At 43.1% G+C, this 22161-nt stretch overlaps 1 long non-coding RNA gene across 2 annotated transcripts; it reads left to right on the forward strand.

The window, feature by feature from the left end:
• The first annotated feature begins 1579 nt into the window (after positions 1 to 1579).
• LOC138930275 (uncharacterized) lies at positions 1580 to 19327 on the forward strand. 2 transcript variants are annotated; one of them, XR_011446144.1, is made up of 4 exons: positions 1580 to 1654; positions 13646 to 13939; positions 18141 to 18201; positions 18488 to 19327. It is a non-coding gene; the product is annotated as an uncharacterized lncRNA (long non-coding RNA). The 2 variants fall into 2 exon arrangements; XR_011446143.1 differs by lacking the exons at positions 1580 to 1654; positions 13646 to 13939 and adding an exon at positions 7955 to 8207.
• The last annotated feature ends 2834 nt before the right edge of the window (positions 19328 to 22161 follow it).

Here is a 22161-nt window from a genome sequence, read left to right on the forward strand (position 1 = left end):
TCCTAAAGAATATGTGATCACTCAGATCTTTGGGGACTTTATTTGAATTAGAATTTAACTATTTGGGCACCTGTAGCAAAGAATTTTGGAGAAGGCAATGGCACCCTACTCCAGTACTCTTGCCTGGAAAATCCCATGGGTGGAAGAGCCTGGTAGGCTGCAGTCCATGGGGTCGCGAAGAGTCAGACACAACTGAGCGACTTCACTTTCACTTTTCATTTTCATGCATTGGAGAAGGAAATGGCAGCCCACTCCAGTGTTCTTGCCTGGAGAATTCCAGGGACCGGGAGCCTGGTAGGCTGCTGTCTATGGGGTCGCACAGAGTTGGACACGACTGAAGCAACTTAGCAGCAGCAGCAGCAGCAAAGAATTTGAAAACTCTGGATTATGTGTGAGTGTCTCTGTCCAGTGGGTGACATGTCTTGGAACCATTGGTTTCTGTGTCCAATGACCTGAGTTCCCTAAGTTGTTTAGGGGTATATTTCCAAGTGTTAAGTCTCTGTTCCTTGCAGGGGTGGTGGTATCAGTTCCAGTGTGTGATGTTATCAATTTATTAAAGTAGTTTCCAGTGACTGAAGTCTCTAAGCCATTTATGGACCTGAATCCCAAGGAATGAGCACTCTAAGCTGTTCATAGTTCCTGTATTTGAGTGTGAGATCTCTCAGTTGTTTTGGTGTCCAGATCTCAGAATGTAAATTCTCAGAACTCTTTTGGCATCTGTCTTGCATGGTACAAGGTTCCTGAACCATTTGAGGTACATTTTTAAGCACAATATATCTGTTCTTTTTGGAAAATCTCAATTCCAAGGTTGATCCTGTGTGCCTTATGGTATTTTGTATCTGAGCTCTTTTGGAATGTGTGTCCAGCTGTGAGAGATCTGAAAAATATATGTATTTTTCTCAAGAATTGAAGTCTTTGAAATGTGTGAGGTATTCTGTCCCACGGTGTGAGGTCTCTGAGGCGTTGAGGTGGGGATGTGGGTGGAGGGTGAGGGCTCTGTTCCAAGAAATGAGGTCTCTGAGCTGTTTGAATTATAGTGTCCCTGGGTGTGTTCCTAGTGGCTCAGACAGTAAAGAATCTGCCTGCAATACAAGAGACCCAGGAACGATCCCTTGGTTGAGAAGATCCCCTGGAGAAGGAAATGTCCACCCATTCTAGTATTCCCAACTGGAGAATCCACATGGACAGAGGAGCCTGGTGGGCTACAGTCCATGAGGTCACAAAACTGAGTGACTAAAACTTTCACTTTCACATTGGGTGTGTTCCACAGTGTGATGTCTTGGAGGTGGTTCTATATCTGTGCCCCAGCGCTTGAGGCTTTTGAGTTTCTTTGGGATGTTTGGTAGTGGTACAATGGTTATGAATTATTTTTTAGTCAGGATCCAAGAAATGAGGTCTTTTAACTGTTTGAGGATATGAGCTGTCTGAAGGGTATGAGGCATCTGAGTTCTTTTTGGTGTATGTTCCATGCCATAAAACTCCTGTGTCACTTAGGGTATTCTCACACTTTTGGTGGTTTCTGTGTAAGGGTGTGATATCTATGACTAATAAGTGGTCTGTTAGAAAAAGGATCAGGTTTATGTCTCAAGTTGGAGTTGTCTTTGCCATTTGGTTTCCATGAAGTCTGTGAATCTGTTCGAGATCTGTTATCAAGGTAGGAGGTTTCTGAACAGTTTTTGTTTTGTTTTGTTTTGTTTGTGTTCTGTGTCCAAGGTGTGAGATGTCTGAACTCTCTAGGTGAATTCAGACTCTCTGGATTCAGACTCCCTGGTGACTATGATTAGGCTGCAAGGACTTTCTGGGGGACCTGTAACCCATAGTGTGAAATCTCTGGGATATTTTGGATCCTGGTTCCAACACAGGGGGTCTGTGAACTCATGGGCATCTGTGTTCATGGCCTGACATCTCCATTTGTTTCCTGGCCTCTGTCCAAGGGTTCAAGTTCTCTGAGCTCTTTAGGGTCTGGGTCCCAGGATGTGAACTTTCTGCAGTTTGGGAATCTGTGTTCAGAGTATGAAATCTGTGTGTTTTTTTGGGGGGAGGTTCTGTGTCTCATGATGGGAATTATGAGCCATTTGGGATATGTTTCCAGGTGCATGAAGAGTCTCTTCCTATGGACAATCACTGATAAGGGTATGATGTCTCTGACCTCTGTTCCATTTCTAAGGGGTGGAGTCTGTTTAGTCATCTGTGTAACTGTGTGGTATCACTGTTTGTCCGTGGATTGGGGTTCCAGAGTGTGAGACCTCTGAACTGTTTGGGGTTTTATGTCATGTCCTCTGAACTGTTTTGGAGAGCTGAATCTCAAGGAGATGAGATCGCTGAGGTACTTGCCACTGATGCCCCTAAGTGAATTGCTTGAGCCCTTAGGGGGTTGTGCGTCCCTAGGGTGTGAATTGCCAGAGCTGTCTGGGGTATGTGTTCAGGTCTGAAGGTCTCCGACATATTAGGATTCTATGTGACAGGATGTGAGGTGTCTGCTTTGGATTTTTTCTGAACTCGCGAGGTCTCTGAGGTTGGCCAGGAGTAAGGGGTGGAGAGAGTGGACTCAGTCCAAAGCTTGAGGCCTCAGAATTGTTTTCTGCTTTGCCCACAGTGTAAGACAAATGAGCTCCTTGGGACACTGTGTCTCAGGGTGTGAGGTCTCTGCAGTGTTTCCGTATCATTGTCTCAGCCTATGAAATCTCTGAGTTTCTTGGGAATCACTGTCCAAGGCCTCAGAATCATGTTCTGTGTCCAGCTGTGTGAGGTCTTCATGCTTGAATAGTGTGGTACCACAGAATGAGATTGTTGAGGTGTTCATAGTTTTTGTTGTTGTTGTTGCATTGTCAGTTTTCTGAGCTGTTGGGAGTGTATTTTCTGCATGTGTGTGAGGATTTGTGCTTTGCGGGGGGATGTGGGTCCAGAGTTTAAAGTTTCTTAACTTTGCAGAAGTCTCTGTCAGAGATGTGGGACCTCATAACTCTTATGGGTCTAAATCTTACCACATGAAATCTTTGAGCTATTTGGCAGACGTTTTCACGTGTGAGGTCTTTGATGCTTATGTGGGTCTCAGGTGCAGGAATGAGGTCTTTTTTGTAAAAAAATAAAATTATTGAAGTATAGTAGCCTTATTTTTAGCTCATGGGTTTCCTTGGTGGCTCAATGGTAAAGAATCCATCTGCCAGTGCAGGAATGAGGGTTCAATCCTTGGGTCAGGAAGATGCCCTGGAGATGGAAATAGCAACCCACTCCAGTATTCTTTTCTGAGAAATCCCATGGACAGGAGAGCCTGGCAGGCTACAGCCCATGGAGTCACAAACGTGTTGGACATCACTTAGGGACTAAAACAGGAACATCAACAAAACAACAAATAGTTGTTTAACAATGTTGTGTTAGCTTCTGCTGTACAAGAAAGTGAATCAGCTATATATATACATATATCCCCCTTTTCTGGATTTCCTTCCCATTAGGGTCACCACAGAGCATTGAGTAGAGTTCCTTGTGCTATTCCATAGGTTCTCAAGAATAAGGCTTTTTATTTATTTCTGGGTTCTGTTTGCAGGGTCTGGGTCTCTGAGGTATTTTTGTGAGTGTGTCATGCCATGATGTTACACCTTTAAGGAGTTTCAGGATCTGTGTCCTGACGTGTGAGGTCTCTGAGCTGTTTAGGGTCTGTGTCCAGGGTCTCAGTTTCCAGAGCTGTTCCAGTCTTTGTGTTTCAGGGTGGGAGGTATCCAAGCTCTTTGGATTCTGAGCTCCATATGGTGATATCCTTGAACCATTTGGAATGTGAAATCTCTTTTCCTTTCAGAATTATCAGTCCCAGGATGTGGTGTCTTTATCAACTGTTAAGAGATTACTTTCTTTCTTTTTTTCAATTTAATTAATTTTTTTTTTTTTGGCCACTCTGCACAGCATGTGAGATCTTAGTTCCCTGACCAGGGATGGAACTCATGCCCCTGCATTGGAAGCATGGAGTCTTAACCACTGGATTGCCAGAGAAGTCCTCTTTCTTTTAAAAAAAATAATTCACTTTATTAAAGTATAGTTGATTTACAATGTTGTGTTAATTTTTGCTGTACAGCAAAGTGAATCACTAGATATTACTAAATATAGTAATATATAGATATATATTCTTTTTCATTCTCTTTTCTGTTATGGTTTATCATAGGATATTGAATGTAGTTCCCTGTGCTGTACAGTAGGACCTTGTTGTTTAGCCACTCTCTAGATAATAGTTTGCATCTGCTAACCTCAAACTCCCAATTCATCCCTCCTCTACCCGCCTCCTCCTTGGCAACCACAAGTCTGATCTCTAGGTCTCTGAGTCTGTCTCACAGACAGTCTCATAGATAGGTTCATTTGTGTCATATTTTAGATTCCACATATGAGTGAGATCATGTGGTATTTGTCTTTCTTTCTGACTTACTTCACTTAGTATGATAATCTCTAGGTCCATCTATGTTGCTGAAAATGGCATTATTTCATTCTTTTTAATGGCTGAATAATATATATATACACATACATACATCTGTCAATGGATATTTAGGTTGCCTCCATGTCTTCCATATCTTGGCTATTGTAAATAGTACTGCTATAAACAGAGATTAGGGCTGCATGTATCTCTTTTAATTAGAGTTTTCTCCAGATATATGCCAGGAGTGGGATTGCTGGATCATCTGATAACTCTATTTTTAGTTTTTGAAGTAATTGCCATATCATTTTTCTGTCGTGGCTGCACCAATTTACATTCCCACCAAGAGTGTAGGAGGGTAGGGATTACTTTCTTGATTATGATGTCCCTGCCCTATTTGGGGTCAGTTTCCAAAATTATTTATGGGAATGTGTCACAAAACAGGACATCGCTATTCTCTTGTCAGGTCTCTATCCCAGAATGTGCAGTCTTGGAAATGTTTTAGAAGTCTGTGTCTAGTGTATAAAGTCTGTCAGGTGCTGGGTACCCATGTCTGGAGATCTGTGAGTGGTTTGAGATTCTCGGTTTTAATGCGCAAGCTGTTTGAGGTCATGTGCATCCTGAGTTATAGGATGTCAGATTTTTGAGTAAGCTGAGTTTTGTTTCCAGGCATGAGGTTTCTGATCATTTTGGTGATCTCAGTTCCAGAGACTGATGTGTCTATATTAGGGTCTATGTCTGAACAGTGAGGTCACTGAGTTGTACCAGTGTCCCTTTTCCAAGGCATCTGTGTTTTTTGAGTGTCTGAGTTCTTGAGTATGAAGTCTCATAGGCTATTTGTGGTTTATTTCTATGAAGTCTTCTATTTTTTCATTTAACTTGTGTTGTAAGGTCTCTGAACTGTTTCCAGGTCTGCATCCAAGGTATGAGGCCTCTATGTTGTTGTGAACTTTGTGTCTTGTGTTTTGGGGTACCTGAGATATTTGGGGGCCTTTGTAACAGAGGGTTATATCTCTGCAGTGTTTTGAAACTTCTCTTCCAGGGTGTAGGGGGTCTATGAATATTTGGATGTCGGTGTTCCTGAGTATAAAGTCTCGTTAGCTATTTAGCAAAGTGAAGTCGCTCAGTCGTGTCCGACTCTTTGCGACCCCATGGACTGTAGCCTACCAGGCTCCTCTGTCCATGGGATTTTCCAGGCAATAGTACTGGAGTGGATTGCCATTTCCTTCTCCAGGGGATCTTCCCAACCCAGGGATCGAACCCAGGTCTCCTGCATTGTAGATAGATGGTTTACCCTCTGAGCCACCAGGGAAATCTAGAGACCTGTTTCTGGAGTCACAGGTTGCTGTACTATATTTATTTATTTGGTCATGCTGCATGGCATAAGGATCTTAGTTCCCCCACTAGTTCCTGAACCTGTGCCCTCCGCAGTGGAGGTGTGGAGACTTAACCACTGGACCACTGGGGAAGTCCCCACTATTCTATTTTTTTTGGGACAAGACACCCTGTTTTGTCCCAGGGTGTGAGAGTCTCCTGAGTTGTTTGGGAACTTATGTGCAGGATGTCACCTTTTTGAGCTCCTTGGGGTCAATATCCTAGGGAGTGTGATCACTGAAGTGATTATAATTTGGGGCACAAGATTTGTGTCTGAGTTGTTTCTCTGAGTTGTATGGGTATAAGGTCTCAGAACACTTTGCAGGGCCAGTGCTCATCTCATGTCTTTGAGCATTTTTTTCACTTGCATTCCTACTTGCTTTCCCATTAACAGTATGTCTTTTAAATGGTCCCTCCAGCACCCTCATTCTGTTTGTGTCCAGGCCTCTGAATTGTTTTGTGGTCTATGTCAAGAGCCAGAGGTCTTTGTCTAGATTTTTAATGTAAATCTCAGTTGACAAGATCTCTGAGCTGTTGGGGGATCTGTGTTTGTGGTATGAGGTATGTGAGCTATTTGGGGTTTGTGTCCCAGTGTGAGGGGTCCCTGAGGCATTTTGGTGTCCCAGGGAGTAAAATCTCTAAGATGTTTATAGGAGTCTGTGACCAAAGGATGAGATCTATGAACTGGTTATCTATACCTCATCATGTGAGTTCTCCAAGTTCTTTTGTGCTATGTCCTATGATGTGACATTCCTGAGCCATGTGGGGTATGTTTCCAGTGTTGAGGTCTTATTTTGTCTCACAGCCCATACTCTGTGGTATTGAAGAGGAAAAGTTAAAACTTTACATAACCTCCTGCTCTTTCTGCCTCTGTAACTCAGCTTGCTCCTTGCAAAGTCTGGATCACGTCAGTCACATAGTCTCAGAAAGTGGGGACTTACAATACTAGGAACTGGAGCTTATCTCACTCACCCTTGTCCTGCTCTTTGCAATCGCCCAGTGCCTGCAAACCTGCAAACCCACTTAATCATGCCTGTCCGTATAGAAAACTCTGTAACCCCTTTGGTCACGGCTTAGAGCTTGGGCCCACTCTGGGCCCAACTCCTCTGGGCTCACTGGCATAATAAACCTGAGTTCTCCAACTCTCCAAGTGTGGTGCTTGGTTTCTAGATTACTTTGTTTCTGCAACAGTATGACATCAATTACCCTGCGCCCCAGTTGTGTGTTTCTCATATTCATGTGCACACAAACCTGCGCATGTGTATTTCCTTAGAACGCATATTGAGAAGTGGAACTGCTGGGTCAAAGGACTCAATTTATTCAACCCCCACCCCACCCCTCTTTGAGCACCTACTGTGTACAGGGCACAGTTTTAGGTGCTGTGGGGACACGGGGGAACTAGAAATCTATATACACCCTGGTAGTACTGACATTCTAGTAGGAAGAGGTGTCTTTAAAAAAAAATTATAGATGCTGGCACATAAATGCACACTTCTATCAGTGGCATCAGGGGAACGAATGCCTTTTTATGGGCCAGGGATCTGCAGCAGAGGGTTGGATACCTCAGCATGGCTCTCAACAAGATCACTAGGCTAGGATGCTCTATTGAGGGACATTTGAGAGGGAGATGAGGGATGGAACATGGGCAAGGGGAGGAAGATATGAAAGAGAGAGACAGTCTGTAGTTATGTCAGCGTGAATCCAAGTGTGAATGATCCTTAGAGTGTTGACATAAAACAGCTCTTTTTAGGTCACACACACAAAGAGCGTCAGGTTTGGGAATGAAGTTACTGACGAGACTGCACCTCCGGGACACTCCATCGCGCGACGCAGAGATGGAACAGTCCGCTGTGGGAGGTACCACGGAGGTGGGTAGGTAGTGTACTTTGGAAGAAACCACTTCATATCTGGGGACACGAAATATCCCGCGCGTTTATCGGCCCCTTCCCCAGACTGAGAATAGCGATGCCCTGGCCGACCTTGGCCCTGGGATCCCGGGTAGGGTAAACTCCACCCTCAGCCACCGCCGTGATCTTATGTTTGATCCCGCTTGAGTTGGCTACCGCTTCTAAGCAACAGCGGGGTGGGTGGAGTGGGGTGAAAGGTCGTGGAGTGATGATTGGGTCCTAGATGAGGAGGGCGGGATCAAATCTTGCCCTGAGCTTTGATTGGCCGCCGCTAGATTGCCTACAGAAGCTCTTCCAGGGTACCGAGGTTTTCTGGAATCTCTTAAAGGCTACGAGCCCGGGGTCCACCGGCTCCGGGATGCCATTGGCTGCTGGTTTGGCGCAGGCGCTATGGCTCCCGGGTTGGCGTTCGGGATTGCTGAGGCAGGGCTTTGGCTACTGGAGACTGTAGGTTCGAATCCCATCTAGGAACTTCAGTTTGCGCACCTGTAAAAGAAGCTGGTATTATTGGCTGGCACAGAATGTATTGGGTAATCTTTTCTATTCTCTTCTACCTGTTGTTTCTCTTTTTAGAACAATGCATATTGCATCCCATTATATTGATTTCAGGATCCACTCACCATTCACAACAGCAACTGAGAAAAATTCTTCTCCAGGGTTCCTGACATCACTGTATTAGGCTGCCTTTGTAGGTCTGAGTCCAGCAGAGAAGATTCAAGGCGATCTCATGATCCTCCTCCAAGACATCCCCTCCTCCCCCGGGAGAGGATGACTTGGACGTTTCCTACCCCTTCTGGACCAGGCCTGACTCAGGGTGTGTGGCAGTGTGTGTGTGTGTGTGTGTGTGTGTGGAGGAGTAGGGTGAGGGGCTGGGTCATAAATGACTACAGAGAGATGCATGATTTCACGCTCTAGGACAGAAGGATGTGTGACAATTAAAGGAGAATTTTGAAGGGGAGAAAGACAACTCAAAGGAGTAAACTTTGATGATGGGATTTTAAGCATCAGGCAGGGAAGGTGCTTGGCTGAGTGTAAGTGAGTAGGAGGAAAATGATTTTTAAGTCAGTCGACTTATAATTATTACATGCTGTGTGCATTTTGGAGGACTGTGTTCAGAATGTGAAATCTCGTTGTTTGGAATCTCAGTTCAAGGTATGATGTCTATGGCCCTACAGTGAAGTCTCAGCTGTTTTGAGGCTCTTGTCACAGGGGTTGTGGTTTTACAGACGTTTGTGGATCTCTGTCCCAGGGTATAAAGTCTCTAAGCTGTTTGAGGGTCTTTGTCCTTGGGTAAGTGGGTTTTTTTCCCTTAAAGTTGAATTCCTTTTTTTTTTTTTTTTTGGCATTTCTTTGACTAATAGAGGTGCATAATGTTGTTTTCTGAGCTTGTGGAACCATGTATTTAAGGTTTATAAATTCCTTTCTATGTCCTTTGATCTTTTTTCCTTTAAAAAGCTTATTTTAAAAATAATTTTAGACTTAGAGAAAAATTGCACAAATACTGCAGAGTTCTTGTATACTCTTTGCCCAGCTTCCCCTAATGTAAAGCACTTACATAAAGATGATACAGTTCTAGAAGCAGGAAATGAATGATACTATTGTTCTTGAGCTGTTCACTTATCTGGTGTGTGTTCAAAGCATGAAATATCTGAGCATTTTGGACCCAGAGCTCTCTTAGGTTTCCTGTCCCATACTTGATGTCTCTGAGCATTTGGTTTCTGTTTCTAGATGCTAGGTTTTTCATCTTCTTGGTGGTCTCTGCCCCAGAGAATAATGTTTTTGACTTATTAGGGGTCTCTTGAAGGCATGTCTTCTCTGAGCTGTTTAGGCTTCTGTATTCAGGGTGTGAGGTCTTTGAGCACTTTGGGGGTCTATGTACAAAGCTGTGTGTACTCTGCTACTTTTTATTGGTCTTTATCAGAGATTCTGAGGTTAGTAAGTACTTTGGGGTTCCATGTCTAGGGCGGGATTCTTCAACCTCAGCACTGTTGACAGTTTTTTTTTTTTTTGATATTGCTTAAATTTATTATGTAAGTGAAAACTCAGACCATGAATCTTAAGATTATGATATTCTACGTAAATTTCCCCCAAATCAAGAATAAGTGGATATGTATAGCATAGGGAATTTTACTCAATATTCTTTAATAACCTATATAGGAAAAGAATCTGAAAAAAGAATGAGTATATGTATATGTATAACTGAATCACTTTGTTGTACACTTGAAACTAACACAACATTGTAAATCAACTATACTCCAATATAAAATAAATTTAAATTAAAAAATAAATAAAATGCGTGAAAGGAAAAAACTGTGTTTTAAGCCAATGTGAGTAGATTTCTGTTATTCATAATAGAATTAAATCAACTGTTAAGCTTAAAAATAATAAAAAATAAAGAGGAATACACAGAAAAAATAATAATTGGATAAATAATACATTTAAAATTGAAATATAATTGATCTACAACATGATGTTAGTTGCAAGTGCATAGTAGTGATTTGATATTTCTATACATGACAAAATGATCACCACACACTATTGACATTTTGGATTGGAAAATCCTTTATGGAAGACATTGTAGGATATTGTTTTCATTTGCTAGAGCTGCTGTAAAAACAGCACCACATCAAGGGCAGGAACAGAGACACAGAGATAGAGAACGGCTGTGTGGACATGGGAGTGAAGGGGCGTAGGATGAATTAGGAAAGTAGTATTGACATATATACATTACTATGTGTAAAATAGCTAGCTAGTGGGAGCCTGCTGTATCATGCAGGGAGTTCAGCTCAGTCTGTGATGACCTAGATGGGTGGGATGTGGGTGGGGTGGGAGGGAGGTCCAAGAGGAAGGGGATACATGTGTGTGTATATATGTATATAGCTGATTCACTTCATTGTACAGCAGAAACTAACAAAACATTGTAAAGCAACAATAAAAATTTTAAAATAGTATCAAAACCTCAGTATCTCAAACAACTGACATTTATTTTCTCACAGTTCTAAAGGCTGGAAGTCTGAGATCAAGGTGTGAGTCCAGTTGGTTCTTTGTTGGGGGGTGAGAAGGAGAATTTGTTCCATGCCTTTTTCCTAGCTTCTGGTGGTTTGCTGGCAGTCTGACATTCCTTGGCTTTTGCTGCATCACCCCAATCTCTGCCTTCATCTCCATATGGCATTCTCCCTGTGTATGTCTGTGCCCAAATTTCTTTTTTTATATAGACACCAGTCATATTGCATTAGAGGCTCACCCTACTGCAGTATGACCTTGTCTTATATTTGTAATGACCCTACTTCCAAATAAGGTCACATTCTGAGGTCCTAGGGATTAGAACTTCACCATGTGAATTTTGAGGGACACAACTGAACTCCTAACAGATGTTTAGCATGAGAAAGAAAAGAAAGGAGGGAGAGAGAGAAGGAGCAGTCCCCAACATCCAGAAGTTGTCCTGGCACCCACAGGTAGGCTGTTATTCTCTTATTAGACATAAAAAAATCTCATAGAATACTAACCTCAGACAAGGTTATTCTGAGACCATGCCAAAATGAGACAAAGCCAAGCCATGTTATAATGTTGTCTGCTGCTACTGCTAAGTCGCTTCAGTCGTGTCCGACTCTGTGCGACCCCATAGATGGCAGCCCACCAGGCTCCTCTGTCCCTGGGATTCTCCAGGCAAGAATACTGGAGTGGGTTGCCATTTCCTTCCCCAATAATGTTGTCTAAGCATAGGCAAAAACAAGGTCACTGTGCCATCCACACGATAGCAAACATCCCTCTCTCTTGGTTAAAATGAGTCGGCCCTTCACATCAGGCAGCCAAAGTGTTGGAGCATCAGCTTCAGCTTCAGTCCTTCCAGTGAATATTCAGAGTTGATTTCCTTTAGGATTGACTGGTTTGATCTCTTTGCAGTCCAAGGGACTCAAGAGTCTTCTCTAGCATCACAGTTTGAAAGCATCAATCCTTTGGTGTTCAGCCTTCTTTATGATCCAGCTCTCACATCTGTACGACTACTAGAAAAACCATAGCTTTGACTATACGGACTGTATGGAAGAGCTGACTCATTGGAAAAGACCCTGATGCTGGGAAAGATTGAAGGCAAAAGGAGAAGTGGGTGACAGAGGATGAGATGGTTTGATAGTATCACTGGCTCAGTGGACATGAATTTGAGCAAACTCCAGGAAATAGTAGAGGACAGAGGAGTCTGGCATGCTGCAGTCCATAAATTCACAAAGTTGGACGTGACTAGGGATTGGACAACAACTTGGTTAAAATGAGTGACTGCTACTTTTCTATCAATTTCAGCATTATCCTTACTCTAGGCTGCCTTCCTCATAGATTTAAAGGCTTATTGAGATACCAAATAATAAATCTGCTCTCACTTTCTGACAGCATCCAATCTGGAGTAAGCCTGCAGTTCCTTAGACCCTTCCCCAAACCACTCAACCTAAGCCCAGATTCTATGATTTGTTCTCTCTAACACCCTGTTAACCTAGATGCCCCACGGTTCCCCACATTCTTGCTCACTGCAATGAGTAATAAACCCAACTTGTGTAACTACAGGTATATTCCTGGGGGTGGGGGGTCTTTGGCTAAAGGGCAATGACAAGCAGCATCCTTGATCTCCACCCTCTAGATGCCAATAGCACCTCCGCCCTCCCAACTGTCCCTAGATGTTGTCACATATGGTGGCTCAGACGGTAAAGGATCTGCCTGCAAAGCTGGAGACCCAGGTTTGATCCCTAGGTTGGGAAGATCCCCTGGCAAAGGAAATGCCTACCCACTCCAGTATTCTTGCCAGCGGAATCCCATGGATAGAAGAGCCTGGCGGACTACAGTCCATGGGGTTGCAAAGGGTCGGACATGACTGAGCAACTAACACTTTCACTTACTTTCAGACCCTGTTTCAGAGTCTGGAACTCCTAAGTCCTGGCTGGATGGTAGGAGAGTCTAACTTTTTGAATCATCTTTCTAAACCTTGATTTACTGAAGTTTTAGAAGACTTAGCTCTGAGTCAATAGGACAATATACAGTCCACACACCTACACTCCCTTGACTTCTGAAAGCAGAATTCAGGGGTAGGGGGAGGAATGCAATCCAGGTAAATGCCATCTCTGGTCAGGGGCCAGTGTGGGTCTGAGATTGTCTCAGTTGGAATGTAGGAGTAACATGCATGTATTATTTACTATAAATGTGTGTTGGATTCAAGAAAGAGTAAATAAAATACTCTCCAGAATTGTGTCTCCATCTCTACAAAATTCACAATTGTACTTCACTTGTTCTCTTGAGAACAGACATAATAGACTGTATACCATGATGCAGGGGTGCGCAATGAGGAAAAAACATTTTCTCTTGTGAAAACTATAAATCTGGTTATAAGACAGACAGGTTTGTGCATTTATGCAAGAGGTAGGTTCTGAGCTCTGGAGAAAGGCTTTGGGAGAGGGCGCAGAGGCTTAAGGGGCTTCCCAGGTGGTGCTAGTGGTAAAGAACCTGCCTGCCAATGCAGGAAATGTAAGAGGTGTGGGCTTGGTCCCTGGGTGGGGAAGATCCCCTGGAGAAGGGTATGGCAACTCACTCCAGTATTCTTGGCTGGAGAATCCCATGGACGGAGGAGCCTGGTGGGCTACAGTCCACAGAGTTGCAAAGAGTTGGATACGACTGAAGTGACTTACCACACATGCACACAGAGGCTCAATGAGTCAAAGAAGCCTTAAGACAAATTTTTTTTTAATAGTTTGAACTAAATAAAAATGAAACTAAAACTCCCTAATTTGTGGAATGCAGCAAAGCAATGCTTACTTAGTTGTTGTTCAGTCACTAAGTTGTGTCCAACTCTGCAACCCCATGGACTGCAGCACACGAGGCTTCCCTGTCCTTCACTGTCTCCTGGAGTTTGCTCAAACTCATGTCCATTGCTCAGACTCACATCCAACCATCTCATCCTCTGTTGCCCCCTTCTCCTTCTGCCCTCTAGGGAAGTTTAAAAGGCATTTTGGCTTCTGCCTTGCTCTTTCTGGGATCTCTTGCTTTAGTGGAAGCCATCTACCATATTGTGAGGATACTCAAGCAGCCCCTTGTTGAGACACCTGTACCACATAACTGAAGTATCTCAGCCAAAAGCCAGCACTAATTCATTAGCCATGTAAGTGATCCAACCTGCAAGTGGAGCTTCTGGGTCCACTCCAGCCTTCAGATGACTGCAGCCCAAGAGATCCAAAGCCAGAACTGTGCAGCCAAGCTTCTCCTGAGTTCCTGACTCCTCAAAACTGTGTGAGATGATTAACATTTACCATTGTTTTAAGCTGCCAAGTTTAGGGGTAGTTTGTGGTGTTTCTGAGCTCTTTGAGAGTCTCAGTCCAGGGTTCCAGAGTCCTGAGTTTCTTGTAAACTGTATGCATATCTGCATGTTGTAAGCATTCTGTGCTTCACACTTTCAGGTCTCTGATCTCTGGGTTCTCTCTCTCTCTCTGTTTTAGATGTCTGAACTAATTGAGGATCTAGGTCTAGAATTATGGGAGTTCTGGGATGTTTTTCTGTTCACTTCCAGAATGTGATCATAACTACTTGGGATTTGTGATCCTAAGGTATAATGTCTCTAAAATACCTTGTATTGGGGTCCAGGATTTGAACTTTCTGAGCCCTCTGGCAGTCTGTGTTCTGGGTGTGAGGACATTGAGGCCTTTAGGAGTTTGTGTCTCAGATTTCACAGCCATGAACTCTTTGGAGGATGCATACAGGTTTTGTTTGTTCTTTGAACTATAGGGATTTTTAGGACCCAGAAAGAGATATCACCGAGGTGACTAGAGTCTGCATCCAGAGTACTGGGTGACAGAACAGTTTGGGCCACCAAGTTCCTGGATATGAAGTTTCTGTGGTGTTTGAGAGTCTGTGTTCAGATATTAATATGACTGATTTTGAGGGCAGGGGGAATCTGTGTCCTAGGGTTTCAGCCCCCTAAACTGTTTAAGGGTGTTATAATGTTCCTGTGCTGTTGTTCGATGTATGTCCCAAATGTGTGGGATCCCTGACATGACTGTGGCTGAATGTTGCAGTATACAAGGTCTCTCTTCATAGGTATATATACCAGGGTGTGAGGTCTCTGAGCTCTTTGAGTGTGTGTCTGAGATCATGAGGTCTCTCTGATCTGTTTGGGTGTTGGTTCCCAGGATGAGAGACTTCTGATTTGGTTGTGGGTGTATATTCCAGGATATGAGTTGTCTGATCTGTTTGGGTGTGAATGTCCAGAGTGTGACATCTCTGTTCTGTTGTGGGTATACATCCAGTGATATAAAGTTTTGAGCTGCTTGTGGGTATATATCTCAGGGTATGAGTTCTCTGATCTGTTTGTCATTGTATGCTACAGAATTTGAGGTCTCTCTTCTTGGGTGTATGTCAAGAGTATAAAGTCCTTGATCTATCTTGGGGGCTTATACCCTTGTTGGCTCAAGTAGTAAAGAATCTGCCCAAAAATGCAGGAGACACAAGAGATTCAGGTTTGATCCCAGGGTCAGGAAGATCCCCTGGAGGAGGAAATGACAACCCGCTCCAGGATTTTTGCCTGGAGAATTCCATGGACAGAGGAACCTGGCAGGCTACAGTGTATAGGGTCACAAAGAGTCAGACACGACTGAAGTGACTGAGCATGCACACTTGGATATTAAAGCTCTGATCTCTTTGTAGGTGTTTGTGCCTATGTATGAGCTCTCTGATCTGTTTGTGGTATGTGTCCCAAGATATGAGGTCTCTGAGCTCTTTGTGGATATATTGCCCTGGTTATCATATTTCCCAGATTTTTTGGTGTGGTTTTCTGAGAGTATAAGTACTCTGATCTGTTTGTTAGGTGTGTGTTACATGATGTTAGGACTATTCTAGCTGAGGGTGAATGTCCCAGAGTGTGAGGTCTCTGCTTAGTTTGTGAGTGTGGGTGTGAGATCTCTAAAATGTTTGTGGGTATGGTTCCCAAGATGTAAGTTCCTTGAAGTCTTTGTGGGTGTATGTCCCACAGTATGAAATCTGTCATGTATTTCTGGATGTATGTCCCAAAATGAGGTCTCACTTCTCTGCCCCTGTATATGTCTCAGTATATGAGGTCTCTCTTGATGGGAATATGTCAAGGATATGGGTGTATGTCAAACTCTCTGATATTTTTCTGTTTGTATATTCTGGGGAATGAGGTCTCTGATCTGTGGGGTTTTATTTGGGGGAGAGTTGCATAATGTGAGTTTTCAAGTATGTTTGTGACTGCATGACTTATGATGTGGGTCTCTGATCTCTTTGGACATGTGTATCCTGTGGTATAAAGTGTCTGAGCTCTTTGTTGGTGTATATCCCAAGTGTGAGGTCTCTGATATGTTGGGTGGTATATTTCCAAGAATGTAAGGTCTCTGATCTGTTTGTTGGTGTATACCAGTATGTGAGTCTGTTTTCCTTGGTGTATGTCGAGGCCTGTTTGTGTGTATATTTCCCAGGTTATGAGGTCTCTGATCTGTTTCTGGGTGTATGTCACAGAGTAAGAAGTCCCTGATCTGTTTGTCCACAGAAGTCTCTGTATGTAAGGTCTCTGATCTTTTCATGACTATATTAAGAGTTTGAATTCTTTCATCTCTTATGGTTATTATTCCAAGGTGTGATGTCTGTGTTGTGTTTGTGGCTTTCTGTCTTGGAATTTTAGGTATCTGGGTTGTTTCTGCAATATCCCAGGATGTGATGTCTGCTGTTTCATTGTGTGTGTGGGTCTCAGTTGTGAGGTCCTGATCTGTTTTATGGGTATATTGATCAGAATGGAAGATCTGTGTTATGTTTGTGAGTGTCTGTCCCAGAGCATGAGGTCACTCATTTGTTTGTGCATGTAGGTCCCAGGATCTGAGATCTTCATGTCACTATAATTACCAGTATGTGAGGTATCTTTCATGAGTGTATGCCAAGAATGTAAGTCCTCTGATATGTTTGTGAGTTGAATAAACCTAGTTGTAAGGTTTCTTTTTGTCTGTGGGTTAGGTCTCAGTGTGTGAGGCCCATGAAGTCTTTTGGGGTGTAGGTCCCAAAGTGTGAGGTCTCTTATCTGTTTGGGGGATTGTTTAATGGTTTAAGACTTTTTTAAGGTTATGATCCTTTTTGTCATTGTATGTTTAAGGGTGTGAGATCTGTGACTGTTTGTCATTGTATGTTCCAATATGTGAGGTCTCTCACATGGATGTATGTGAAAAAAATGTAGTCTTTGATCTATTTGTGGTAGTATGTCCCTTGGTGTTCTTGACGTCCCTTGATGTTCTCCTCTATTCCTGTTCTCTATTCCTTTCTCCAGAGAGAGAGGTAAGTTCTCCCATCTGAGCAACAGTATATGGCCTGTGATATGAGGCCTCAAATTTATTTGTTGGTATAGTCCCAGGATATGCACGCTCTCCTCTCTTTTGAATGATGTATTCCAATTTGAAAGGACTCTGCTTTGTTTCTGGATGTTTTTCCCAGTATATGGGGTCTCTGATCTGTTTGTGGTGGATACTGCAGGATTTGAGTTCTTTGGTATATTATGTTTGTATGTCTCAGGTTGTGAGGTTCCTAGTCTCTCTGTGGGTGAACATCACAGAAGGGGTTGTCTGATCTGTGTTTGTCAAGGGTGTAATGCATGATCTGATTGTGCATTTATGTCCCAGGATGTAAGGACCACAGCTGTTTGCAGGCATTTGTCCCAGGATGTGAGGTCTCTGATCCTTTGGGGTATGTTTGTCCAGGGGTAAGATTTCTAATCTGTTTTAGGGTACATATTCCAGGATGTAAGGTCTCTGATCTCATTGTGGGTGTAATTCCCAGGATTTGATTGAATGATTCTCTGATCGTTTGCGAGTTTCTCTACTTTTTAATAGGTGTGCATCCCAGGCTGTCAGTCCTCTGATCTTCTAGGAGGATTATTTCCCAAGATTTAAGATTTCCTTCTTTCTTTTTGGCTGTGCTGGGTCTTTGTTGCTGCATGCAGGCTTTTCTCTAGTTGTGGCAAGCGGAGGGGGGCGCTACTCTCTAGTTGCATTGCACAAATATTTCATTGTGGCGGCTTCTCTTGTTATGGAGTGCAGGCTCTAGGGCACTCAGGCTCCAGTAAGTTGCAGCTCCCAGGCTCTAGAGCACAGGCTTTATAGTTGTGGCTCATGGGCTTATTTGCTCTACGGCATGTGGGATCTTACCAGATCAGGGATAGAACTCATGTCTCCTGCATTGGCAGATGGATTCTTCACCACTGAACCACCAGGGAAGCCCAGGATTTGAGATTTCTATTTTGTTTGTGGGTATATATGAAGTTTTAGATCTCTTAGGGTGTGTATGACCAGAGAATGTAAGGCTTGTGACCTCTCTGTAGGTGTGTTTCATGGTATGAGGTCTATTCTCTGTTCATTCCTATGTTTCAGTATGTGATGTCTGCTCTTGAATTTTTGTCAAGAATGCAAGTGCTCTAATCCATTTGTTTTATATTCCAGGACTTGAAGACTCTGATCTGCTTGGTGGTGAATATCCCAGAGTGAGGTGTCTGAGCTCTTTGTATGTATATGTCCCAGGGAGGGAGGGTTATGATGGGTTTGTGGGTATATATTGTGAGGTTTCAGATCTGTTTAGAAGTGAATTCCAGCAGGTGACGTATCTGAACTCATTTTGAGTGTATGTACCAGGCTTTGAGAGCTCTCACATGTTTGTCAGTATATGTGCTAGTGTGAGAATGCTAATCTGTTTCTAGGTGTGCTACCCTACATGTGAGGTCTCTGAACTCTTTGTAGGCTTATGTTGCAGGATTTTAGGTCTATGATTTCTTTATGGCTATATTTTCCAGGTTTTTCGGTCCCTGATCCGTTTGTGGGTATATAAATCACATATGAGCTCCCTGATTAGTTTGTGGGTGTGTGTCTCCCAGGACATCATGTCTCGACTGATTTATGCATGTACATCTCTGTTCAGCTGAATCCTGGCCCTCAGTAATATCCATGTCTCAGTCCCTAGTGAAAGTGTTAGTCACTGAGTCATGTCTGACTCTGCAACCCCAGGTTCCTCTGTCCATGGGATTCTTTAGGCAAAAATACTGGAGTGGGTTGCCATTTCCTTCTCCAGGGGATCTTCCTGACCCAAGGATTGAACCTGGGTCTCATGCACTGCAGGCAGATTCTTTACCATCTGAGCCACCTGGGAAGCCTGTGACTATGTTAACTTTCTGGCAGAAGGGACTTTGCAGATTTGATTAAGTTAATCACCAGGAGGCTGGGGGTTTATCCTGGATTATCCATGTGGGCCCAGAGTAGTCACTAAGGTCCTTACGTGTGGGAGGCATGATGGTGAGAGTCAGAAATGACACTGTGACAATGCAGGCTGTCTAAGAAGGTGATGTAATGATGGAAGCAGAGTTGGAAAAGGAGATTTGACAGCTGAAACAGAGAGAAGAGAGATCAGAGAGACATTTGAAGATGAAACGCTGCTGGCTTTGAAGATGGAGGAAGGGGCCATGAACCAAGGACTGCAGACAGCCTCTAAAACTGGAAAATGAAAGGAAGTGCATTTTCCTGGAGCTTCCTGAAGGGAAGTAGCTCTGCCGAAAACTTGACTTTATCTCTGTAAGACTCAATTTTAGGTCTCTGACCTATAGAAGTGTACGATAATAAATTAGTGTTGTTTTACAATACCAAGATTTTAGTGATTTGTTATAGGAGATGAACAGTGTCCTGGCTTGTGATGTCTCTATCTGATTGTCAGTGCACATCCCAGGATGAGAACTCCATTATCTGTCGGTGAATGTGTGTCAGATGGTGTGAGGGTGTGCCCCCAAATTTTTGGTCTCTGAGCTGTTTGTTCCTGTATGTCTCAGAATGTGAGGTCTCCAATCTGTTTGTATGTTTGTGTCCTAGGATATGAGGTCTTTGAGCTGATTCAGGATGTGTGTCCAGTACTTGAGGTCTTTTTTTCACAGGGGGGTCGTGCCACTTATGGGATCTTAGTTCCCTGACCAGGGATTGAACCTGGGCTTACAGCAGTAAAAGCACAAAACCTATAACCATTGGACCGTCAGGGAATGCCTATAGTATATGAGCTCTTTAATAACATATCTGGGGTTTGCATTCCAGGTTATTAGGTCTCTGGTGTATTTCAGAGGTATTTCTGATGTTAATGAACTTTCTGCTTTTCTCAGTGATATATCTACCATAATATGAAGTCTCGAACCTATTTTGTTATGAATATCTAGAGTGCGAGATTTCAAAGAGCTCACTGTGAGTTTATGTCGCTTGGCTTGAATCCTCTGATCTCTTGTGAGTACCTATGCTTGGCTTTGAGCTCTCTGATCTCTTTGTGGGTATATGTCACAAGATATTTGTTCTGTCATCTGTTTCTGGATCTTTTTCATAGCATGTCTTGTCTCTGATGTTCTTGTGAATATCTGTTGCAGGATTTGAGATCTCTGATCTAGTTGTGGTTGTATATGGTCTCTGAAGTGTTCTGGAGTATATCCCATGATGTGAGTCCCCTGATCTGTTTGTTGGTATATTTCTCAGAGTATGAGGTCTTTGGTCTCTTTGAAGGCATAGACTGCAGGGTTTGAGGTTTGTGGTCTCTGTGGTTATGTGTCCAGGTTTTGAGGTCTCTAATCTGTTTGTTGAGGTATATCCCAGGGTGTGAACTCTCTGATCTCGGTGTGTGTTGGATAGGGGGAGCAGTACATGTCTAATGGTGTGAAGATTCAGATCTGTTTTCTGGTAAATGAACCAGGTTGAAAGGACTCTGATGTGTTTGAGGGTGTTTTCCCAGGACGTGAGTTCTTTGATCTGTCTCTGGACACAGATCTTAGGACATGTGGTCTCAGAGCCCTTTGTGGATATACATACCAGGTGTGAGTTCCCTGAGCTGATGGAGGCTATATATCCCAGGGTGTTAGGTACTGATATTTTTGGTGTTATTTGCAAGCATATGAGATTTCTGATTTGATGCTTTTGAACTGTGGTGTTGGAGAAGACTCTTGAGAGTCCCTTGGACTGCAAGGAGATCCAACCAGTCCATCCTAAAGGAGATCAGTCCTGAGTGTTCATTGGAAAGACTGATGTTGAAGCTGAAACTCCAATACTTTGGCCACCTGATGTGAAGAGCTGACTCATTTGAAAAGACCCTGATGCTGGGAAAGATTGAAGGCGAGAGGAGAAGGGGGTGACAGAGGATGAGATGGTTGGATGGCATTACTGACTCAATGGAGATGAGTTTGAGTAAACTCTGCGAGTTGGTGATGGACAGGGATGCCTGGGATGCTGCAGTCCATGGGGTTGCAAAGAGTCAGACATGACTGAGCAACTGAACTGAACTGAACTGATGCTAAAACATATGATGGGATGAGAGGTTTATTATGTGTTAAAGTATGTATATCCAAGGTATGAGGTTTCTGAGTTCTTTTTGAGTGTATATCTCAGAGTTGAGGTCTCTGATCTGTTTGCAGGTATATGCCCCAGGATTTGAGCTCTGTCATCTCCTTGTGGATATATGTGCCAAGATATAAAGTATCTTTAATCACTCTGGGAGTATGTTCCAGGATATGAGCTCTCTGACATATTGTGGGTTCTTATTGTTGAGTTTGAGGTCTCCAAACCATTTTTGATAGTATTTCTCAGATGAGGTCTTTGATCCATTTGTGTGTGTATCATGGTAACTGAAGTTTTTTTCCTAGTTTCTTCTGCTTATTAGGCAAAGATATGAGGTCTGTTTGAGTGGGAGTATGCGTTCCCAATTTGTGAGGTTCCAGACCTGTTCCATACACCTGTTTGTGGGTGTATGTCCCATGATGTACATCTCTCTGCTCTCTTTAGATGTCTGTCTGAGGGTCGGAGGATCCCTCTCTAGATGTGTGACTCTGGATGAGGGATGTGAACTATTTCTGGTGTATGCCCCAGGATTTTAGGTCTCTGAGCTTTTTGTAGGTGTGTGTTTTGTGATATGACGTCTCTAATTTTGAATGTCTGTCTCTGCTCCGCTGACTTAAAGCCTTCTAAAGATGTCTAAATCCTTGTCCAATGTCTTCAACCTTGAAAACTATGAAAATGTGACCTTACATGTTAAAAGGTACTTGGCAGATATGATTAAATTAAGCATCTGCTTTTTAAAATGTATTTTTAATTGAAGTATAGTTGATTTACAATGTTGTGTTAATTCCTGCTGTACAGCACAGTGGCTCCGTTACACACATATATACATTCTTTTTATATTCTTTTCCATTATGATGTATGCCAGGATATTGAATATAGTTCCCCATGCTGTACAGTAGGACCTTGTTAAATTAACCATCTTGAGATGGGGAGATTTTCTTAGACTGTCTAGGTGGGTCCAATGTAAGCACAACATCCTAAAATGAGGGGATTGTTGTTCAGTGGCTAAGTTGTGTCCAACTCTTTGCAACCCCATGGACTGCAGCACACCAGGCCTCCCTGTCCCTTTCCATCTCCTGGAATTCACCCAAGTTCATATCCGTTGAATCGGTGATGC

Source organism: Ovis canadensis, chromosome X (genome assembly GCF_042477335.2).
Source record: "Ovis canadensis isolate MfBH-ARS-UI-01 breed Bighorn chromosome X, ARS-UI_OviCan_v2, whole genome shotgun sequence".
NCBI classification, from domain to species: Eukaryota; Metazoa; Chordata; class Mammalia; order Artiodactyla; family Bovidae; genus Ovis; species Ovis canadensis.